An 8,183-nucleotide genomic window follows, 5' to 3' on the forward strand; every position below is an offset into this window, starting at 1 on the left:
TCAATTCTTCTTATTTCGCTTCTAAGATATCCATTCGCACCCAAGAACGTGATGAAGGTGATGATTATGTGTGACGCTCATCATCCTTCTCCCTTATGAACGCGTTCCTGACAAACACTTCTGTTCCGGAAAGTCTAAACCTTGTCTGTGGTATTCCAAGTAGGATTCAATGATTGAATGACTGTGACGAGCTCCGAACTCGCGATTGCAGGGCGTTAGTGACAGACGCAAAAGGATAGTAAATCCTATTCCAGCATGATCAAGAACCGACAGATGAATAGCCGTGCTGTGACAGGGTGCGTGAGCATATTATTCACTGAGAGGATAAGATGAAGCCATTGGCAAGGGTGATGCCTCCAGACGATTAGCCGTGCCGTGACAGGGCATTGGATCATTTTCCCGTGAGATGACCGAAAGTAGCCATTGACAGTGGTGATGTATCACATAAAGCCAGCCATGGAAAGGAATGAGACTGATTGGATGAAGATAGCAGGAAAGCAGAGGTTCAGAAGAACGAAAAGTATCTCCATTCGCTTATCTGAAATTCCTACCAATGAATTACATAAGTATCTCTATCCCTATTTTATTATATAATATTCGAAAACACCATTATCAATTTATATCTGCCTAACTGAGATCTGCAAGGTGACCATAGCTTGCTTCATACCAACAATCTCCGTGGGATTCGACCCTTACTCACGTAAGGTATTACTTGGACGACCCAGTGCACTTGCTGGTTAGTTGTATCGAAGTTGTGACAATTATGAATTAAGATCAGAGCACCAAGCTTTGGAGCCATTACCAGGATTTGTTCGAGCCTGGAGATCACAATTTCGTGCACCAAGTTTTTGGCGCCGTTGCCGGGGATTGTTTGAGTTTGGACAACTGACGGTTCATCTTGTTGCTCAGATTAGGTAATTTTCTTTTTGTTTTATTTTCAAAAATCTTTCAAAAATCTTCTCACCTGTTTTCGAAAAAAAAATGTTTTCAAAAATATATTTTTCTTCAAGAATTTTTAAGAATGAATTCTAGTGTTTCATGAAGCATGTTGAAGCCTGGCTGGCTGTAAAGCCATGTCTCAATTCTTATACTCAAGAGAAGAGCTTCTTTATCTTTCTTAGCCAATTGGCTATTGAATGTAAGGAATGTCAGGCGTGTCATGTCTGAGTTACATACTAAAGCTTGGCTGGCTATTAAGCCATGCCTGACCCTTTGATTGGAGCTTTAGAGCATAAGATTCCTGGAATTCATATTAAAAATTTTGGAATCCTTTTTTTTTTTTCCTTTTTCAAAAGAATTTTTCGAAAAATATAAAATAAAAATCCAAAAAAATTAGAAAATCATAAAAATCAAAAATATTTCATGTTTCTTGAGTCTTGAGTCATATCATAAGTTTGGTGTCAATTGCATGTGCATCTTGCATTTTTCGAAAATTTCATGCATTCATGGTGTTCTTCATGATCTTCAAGTTGTTCTTGGTAAGTCTTCTTGTTTGATCTTGATGATTTTTTGTTTTGTGTCTTTTCATGTTTATCATATGCATTCTTGAATTCTTAGTGAGTAAGCATTAAAGAATTCTAAGCTTGGTGTCTTGCATGTTTTCTTTGCATTAAAAATTTTTCAAAAATATGTTCTTGATGTTCATCATGTTCTTCATAGTGTTCTTGGTGTTCATCTTGACATTCATAGCATTCTTGCATGCATTCATTGTTTTGATCTAAAAATTTCATGCATTGCATAATTTTCATGTTTTCATAAAAATTCAAAAAATCAAAAAAATATCTTTCCCTTTCTCTCTCATCAAAATTCGAAAATTTGAGTTTATTTTTTTAAAAATTTTTAAAATCAAATTGTTTCTCATGAGTCAAATCAAATTTTCAATTTGAAAATCTTATCTTTTTCAAAATCTTTTTCAAAATTCATGATTATTTTCGAAAATTCCAAAAAAATAATTTTCAAAAACCTTTTTCTTATTTTATATCATAATTTTCGAAAATAACATAATCAATTAAAGTTTTGATTCAAAAATTTGAAGTTTGTTACTTGCTTGTTAAGAAAGATTAAAACTTTAAGTTCTAGAATCATATCTTGTGATTTCTTATGAATCAAGTCATTAATTGTGATTTTAAAAATCAAATCTTTTTCAAAAACTAATTTCTATCATATCTTTTCAAAAAAAAAAATATCTTCTTATCTTATCTTTTTCAAAATTTGATTTCAAAATATCTTCTCTAACTTCCCAACTTCTTATCTTTTCAAATTTGTTTCAACTAACTAACTAACTTTTTGTTTGTTTCTTAACTTTTTCAAAACTACCTAACTAACTCTCTCTCTCTAATTTTCGAAAATATCTTCCCTCTTTTTCAAAAATTTCTTTTTTATTAACTAATTATTTTTATTTTTTATTAAAAAAAAATTTCGAAAAAAATACTAACCTTTTTCAAAAACTATTTTCAAAAATCACTAACTCTTTTTCAAAAATTGTTTTCGAAAATTCACTTCCCTCTCTCATCTCCTTCTATTTTTTTTTATTCATCTACTAACATCTCTCCCTCATTCAAAAAAAAAAAAAGAGAAAAAAAAGGGGGATCTCTATTATTATTATTTTTCTGTGCCTTCTTCTTTGTCATATGAGCAGGAGCAAGGACAAGAATATTCTTGTTGAAGCAGATCCAGAACCTGAAAGGACTCTGAATTACAACTAACCAGTAAGCACCTGTTAGGAATTTTCAAACAAGAAGAGGAGATGGCAGCCGAAAATAATAATAATGCAAGGAGGATGCTTGGTGACTTTACTGCACCTAATTCCAATTTACATGGAAGAAGCATCTCCATTCCTGCCATTGGAGCAAACAAATTTGAGCTGAAACCTCAATTAGTTTCTCTGATGCAGCAGAACTGCAAGTTTCATGGACTTCCATCTGAAGATCCTTTTCAGTTCCTAACTGAATTCTTGCAGATATGTGATACTGTTAAGACTAATGGAGTAGATCCTGAAGTCTACGGGCTCATGCTTTTCCCTTTTGCTGTAAGAGACAGAGCTAGATTATGGTTGGATTCTCAACCCAAAGACAGCCTGAACTCTTGGGATAAGCTGGTCACGGCTTTCTTAGCCAAGTACTTTCCTCCTCAAAAGCTGAGCAAGCTTAGAGCTGATGTTCAAACCTTCAGACAGAAAGAAGGTGAATCCCTCTATGAAGCTTGGGAAAGATACAAACAGTTGACCAAAAAGTGTCCTTCTGACATGCTTTCAGAATGGACCATCCTGGATATATTCTATGATGGTTTATCTGAGCTATCAAAGATGTCACTGGACACTTCTGCATGTGGATCCATTCACCTAAAGAAAACGCCTGCAGAAGCTCAAGAACTCATTGACATGGTTGCTAATAACCAGTTCATGTACACTTCTGAAAGGAATCCTGTGAGCAATGGGACGCCTATGCAGAAGGGAGTTCTTGAAGTTGATACTCTGAATGCCATATTGGCTCAGAACAAAATATTGACTCAGCAAGTCAATATGATTTCTCAGAGTCTGCCTGGAATGCAAGCTGCATCCAACAGTACTCAAGAGGCATCTTCTGAAGAAGAAGCCTATGATCCTGAGAACCCTGCAATAGCAGAGGTGAATTACTTAGGTGAACCTTATGGAAACACCTATAACTCAACATGGAGAAATCATCCAAATTTTTCATGAAAGGATCAAAACCCCCAACAAGGCTTTAATAATGGTGGAAGAAACAGGTTTAGCAATAGCAAGCCTTTTCCATCATCAACTCAGCAACAGACAGAGAACTCTGAACAAAATGCTTCTAATTTAGCAAATCTAGTCTCTGATCTATCTAAGGCCACTGTAAGTTTCATGAATGAAACAAGGTCTTCCATTAGAAATCTGGAAGCACAAGTGGGCCAGCTGAGTAAAAGGATCACTGAAATCCCTCCTAGTACTCTCCCAAGCAATACAGAAGAGAATCCAAAAGGAGAGTGCAAGGCCATTGACATAAGCGCCATGGCCGAACCTGTGAGGAGAGGAGAGGACGTGAATCCCAAGGAGGAAGACCTCCTGGGACGTCCAGTGGTCAATAAGGAGCTTCTCTCTGAGGAACCAAAGGACTCTGGGGCCCATCTAGAGACCATAGAGATCCCATTGAACCTCCTTATGCCCTTCATAAGCTCTGATGAGTATTCCTCTTCTGAAGAGAATGAGGATGTTACTGAAGAGCAAACTGCCAAGTTTCTTGGTGCAATCATGAAGCTAAATGCCAAATTATTTGGCATTGATACTTGGGAAGTTGAACCTCTCTTGTTCATCAATGAACTAAGTGATCTGGATTAACTGACATTGCCTCAGAAGAGACAGGATCCTGGAAAGTTCATAATACCCTGTACCATAGACACCATGATCTTTAAGGCTCTGTGTGACCTTGGTTCAGGAATAAACCTCATGCCCCTCTCTGTAATAGAGAAACTGGGAATCTATGGGGTGCAAGCTGCTAAAATCTCATTAGAGATGGCAGACAGCTCAAGAAAACAGGTTTATGGACAAGTAGAGGACGTGTTAGTAAAGGTTGAAGGCCTTTACATCCCTGCCGATTTCATAGTCCTGGATACTGGAAAGGAAGAGGATGAATCCATCATCCTAGGAAGACCTTTCTTGGCCACAGCAAGAGCTGTGATTGATGTTGACAGAGGTGAAATATTCCTTCAATGGAATGAGAACTTCCTTGTGTTTAAAACTCAAGGATCTCCCTCTGCAACTATGGAGAGGAAGCAGAAAAAGCTTCTCTCCAAGCAGAGTCAACCAAAGCCCCCACAGTCAAACTCTAAGTTTGGTGTTGGGAGGCCACAACCAAACTCTAAGTTTGGTGTTGAACTCCCATATCCAAACTCTAAGTTTGGTGTTGGAGAGTCTCAACAAAGCTCTGCACATCTGTGAGGCTCCATGAGAGCCCACTGTCAAGCTATTGACATTAAAGAAGCGCTTGTTGGGAGGCAACCCAATGTTTATTTATCTAACTATATTTTTCTTAGTTATGTGTCTTTATAGGTTCATGATCATGAGGAGTCACAAAATAAATATAAAAATTGAAAATGGAATAAAAAAAAATAGCAGAAGAAAAATCACACCCTGGAAGAGCATCTGTCTGGCGTTCGAATGCCAGAACAGAGCATAGTTCTGGCGCTGAACGCCCAGAATGGGAGCATCCTGGCGCTGAATGCCCAGAACAGGCATGGTTCTGGCGTTCAACGCCAGAAATGGCAGCAAAGGGGCGTTGAACGCCCAAAATGGGCACCAACCTGGCGCTGAACGCCCAAAGTTGTGTGCAAGGGCATTTTGCATGCCTAAATTGGTGCAGGGATGTAAATGCCTTGACACCTCAAGATCTGTGGACCTCACAAGATCACCTCAGGATCTGTGAACCCCACAGGATCCCCACCTACCTCCACTCACTCTCTTCTCTCTTCTCAATCATCCTCTATTCCCAATAAACACTCTTCCCTATTAACTCTTTACCACTCACATCCAAACACCCACCTTCCTTCAAAATTCAACATCTCTTTCCCACCCAATCCCACCCATATGGCCGAATACACATCTCCCTCCATCTCCTCCATATCTTCTTCTTATTCTTCTATCCTTTCTTCTTTTGCTCGAGGGCGAGCAACATTCTAAGTTTTGTGTGGTAAAAGCATAGCTTTTTTGTTTTTTCCATAACCATTGATGGCACCTAAGGCCAGAGAAACCTCTAGAAAGAGGAAAGGGAAGACAAAAGCTTCCATCAAGGGTCTATAGCTCAGTGGTAGAACATTTGACTGCAAATCAAAAGATCCCTGAGATACCTCAGGGGATATATTTTCTTCCACACAATTATTGGAAGCAACAAAGGGTGGAACATCAAGAGCACTCCATCATCCTTCATGAAATCAGAGAAGATCTAAAAGCAATGAAGGAGGAGCAACAAAGACAAGGAAGAGACATAGAAGAGCTCAAGGACATCATTGGTTCCTCAAGAAGGAAACGCCACCATTACTAAGGTGGATTCATTCCTTGTTCTTATTTCTTCTATTTTTTTTTCTATGTTATGTGCTTATCTGTGTTTGTGTCTTCATTACATGATCATTAGTAGTTAGTAACTATGTCTTAAAGTTATAAATGTCCTATGAATCCATCACCTCTCTTAAATGAAAAATGTTTTAATTCAAAAGAACAAGAAGTACATGAGTTTCGAATTTATCCTTGAACTTAGTTTAATTATATTAATGTGGTGACAATGCTTCTTGTTTTCTGAATGTATGCTTGAACAGTGCATATGTCTTTTGAAGTTGTTGGTTAAGAATGTTAAATATGTTGGCTCTTGAAAGAATGATGACTAGGAGACATGTTACTTGATAATCTGAAAAATCATAAAAATGATTCTTGAAGCAAGAAAAAGCAGCAAAGAACAAAGCTTGCAGAAAAAAAAAATAGAAAGAAAAAGAAAAAGCAAGCAGAAAAAGCCAAAGCTCTTAAAACCAAGAGGCAAGAGCAAAAAGCCAATAACCCTTAAAACCAAAAGGCAAGGGCAAATAAAAAGGATCCCAAGGCTTTGAGCATCAGTGGATAGGAGGGCCTAAAGGAATAAAATCCTGGTCTAAGCGGCTAAACCAAGCTGTCCCTAACCATGTGCTTATGGCGTGTAGGTGTCAAGTGAAAACTTGAGACTGAGTGGTTAAAGTCAAGGTCCAAAGCAAAAAAAGAGTGTGCTTAAGAACCCTGGACACCTCTAATTGGGGACTTTAGCAAAGCTGAGTCACAAACTGAAAAGGTTCACCCAATTATGTGTCTGTGGCATTTATGTATCCGGTGGTAATACTGGAAAACAAAGTGCTTAGGGCCACGGCCAAGACTCATAAAATAGCTGTGTTCAAGAATCATCATACTGAACTAGGAGAATCAATAACACTATCTGAACTCTGAGTTCCTATAGATGCCAATCATTCTGAACCTCAATGGATAAAGTGAGATGCCAAAACTATTCAAGAGGCAAAAAGCTATAAGTCCCGCTCATATGATTGAAGCTCTGTTTCATTGATAGTTTGGAATTTATAGTATATTCTATTCTTTTTATCCTATTTTGATTTTCAGTTGCTTGGGGACAAGCAACAATTTAAGTTTGGTGTTGTGATGAGCGGATAATTTATACGCTTTTTGACATTGTTTTTAGTATGTTTTTAGTAGGATCTAGTTACTTTTAGGGATGTTTTTAATAGATTTTGTGTTAAATTCACATTTCTGGACTTTACTATGAGTTTGTGTGTTTTTCTGTGATTTCAGGTATTTTCTGGCTGAAATTGAGGGACTTGAGCAGAAATCAGATTCAGAGGTTGAAAAAGGACTGCTGATGCTGTTGGATTCTGACCTCCCTGCACTCAAAGTGGATTTTCTGGAGCTACAGAACTCGAAATGGCGCGCTTCCAATTGCGTTGAAAAGTAGACATCCAGGGCTTTCCAGCAATATATAATAGTCCATACTTTGGCCAAGTATTGAGGACGTAAACTGGCGTTCAACGCCAGCTTTCTACCCAAATCTGGCGTCCAGCGCCAGAAAAGGATCCAAAACCAGAGTTGAACGCCCAAACTGGCACAAAAACTGGCGTTCAACTCCACAAATGGCCTCTGCACGTGCAACACTTAAGCTCAGCCCAAACACACACCAAGTGGGCCCCGGAAGTGGATTTATACATCAAATACTTACTCATGTAAACCCTAGTAGCTAGTTTATTATAAATAGGACCTCTTACTATCCTTTTAGACCATCCTGGATTGTATTTTGATCCTGTGATCTCGTTTAGGGGGCTGGCCATCTCGGCCATGCCTGGACCTTCCACTTATGTATTTTCAACGGTAGAGTTTCTACACTCCATAGATTAAGGTGTGGAGCTCTGCTGTTCCTCAAAGATTAATGCAAAGTACTACTGTTTTCTATTCAATTCTTCTTATTTCGCTTCTAAGATATCCATTCGCACCCAAGAACGTGATGAAGGTGATGATTATGTGTGACGCTCATCATCCTTCTCCCTTATGAACGCGTTCCTGACAAACACTTCTGTTCTACATGAAATAAGCTAGAATGAATATCTCTCAGATCTCCTAACCGGAATCTTCGTGGCGTAAGCTAGAAAGATGGTAGCATTCAAGAGAA

General features: G+C 38.2%; 1 non-coding gene across 1 annotated transcript; it reads right to left on the bottom strand.

Moving 5' to 3' along the window:
• Positions 1-3,142: 3,142 nt before the first annotated feature.
• Positions 3,143-3,250, bottom strand: LOC112724660 (small nucleolar RNA R71). Its single transcript, XR_003163814.1, has one exon. It is a non-coding gene; the product is annotated as a small nucleolar RNA R71 (small nucleolar RNA).
• Between the last annotated feature and the right edge of the window lie 4,933 nt (positions 3,251-8,183).

This window comes from Arachis hypogaea, chromosome 11 (assembly GCF_003086295.3).
Source record: "Arachis hypogaea cultivar Tifrunner chromosome 11, arahy.Tifrunner.gnm2.J5K5, whole genome shotgun sequence".
In the NCBI taxonomy this organism is placed as follows: Eukaryota; Viridiplantae; Streptophyta; class Magnoliopsida; order Fabales; family Fabaceae; genus Arachis; species Arachis hypogaea.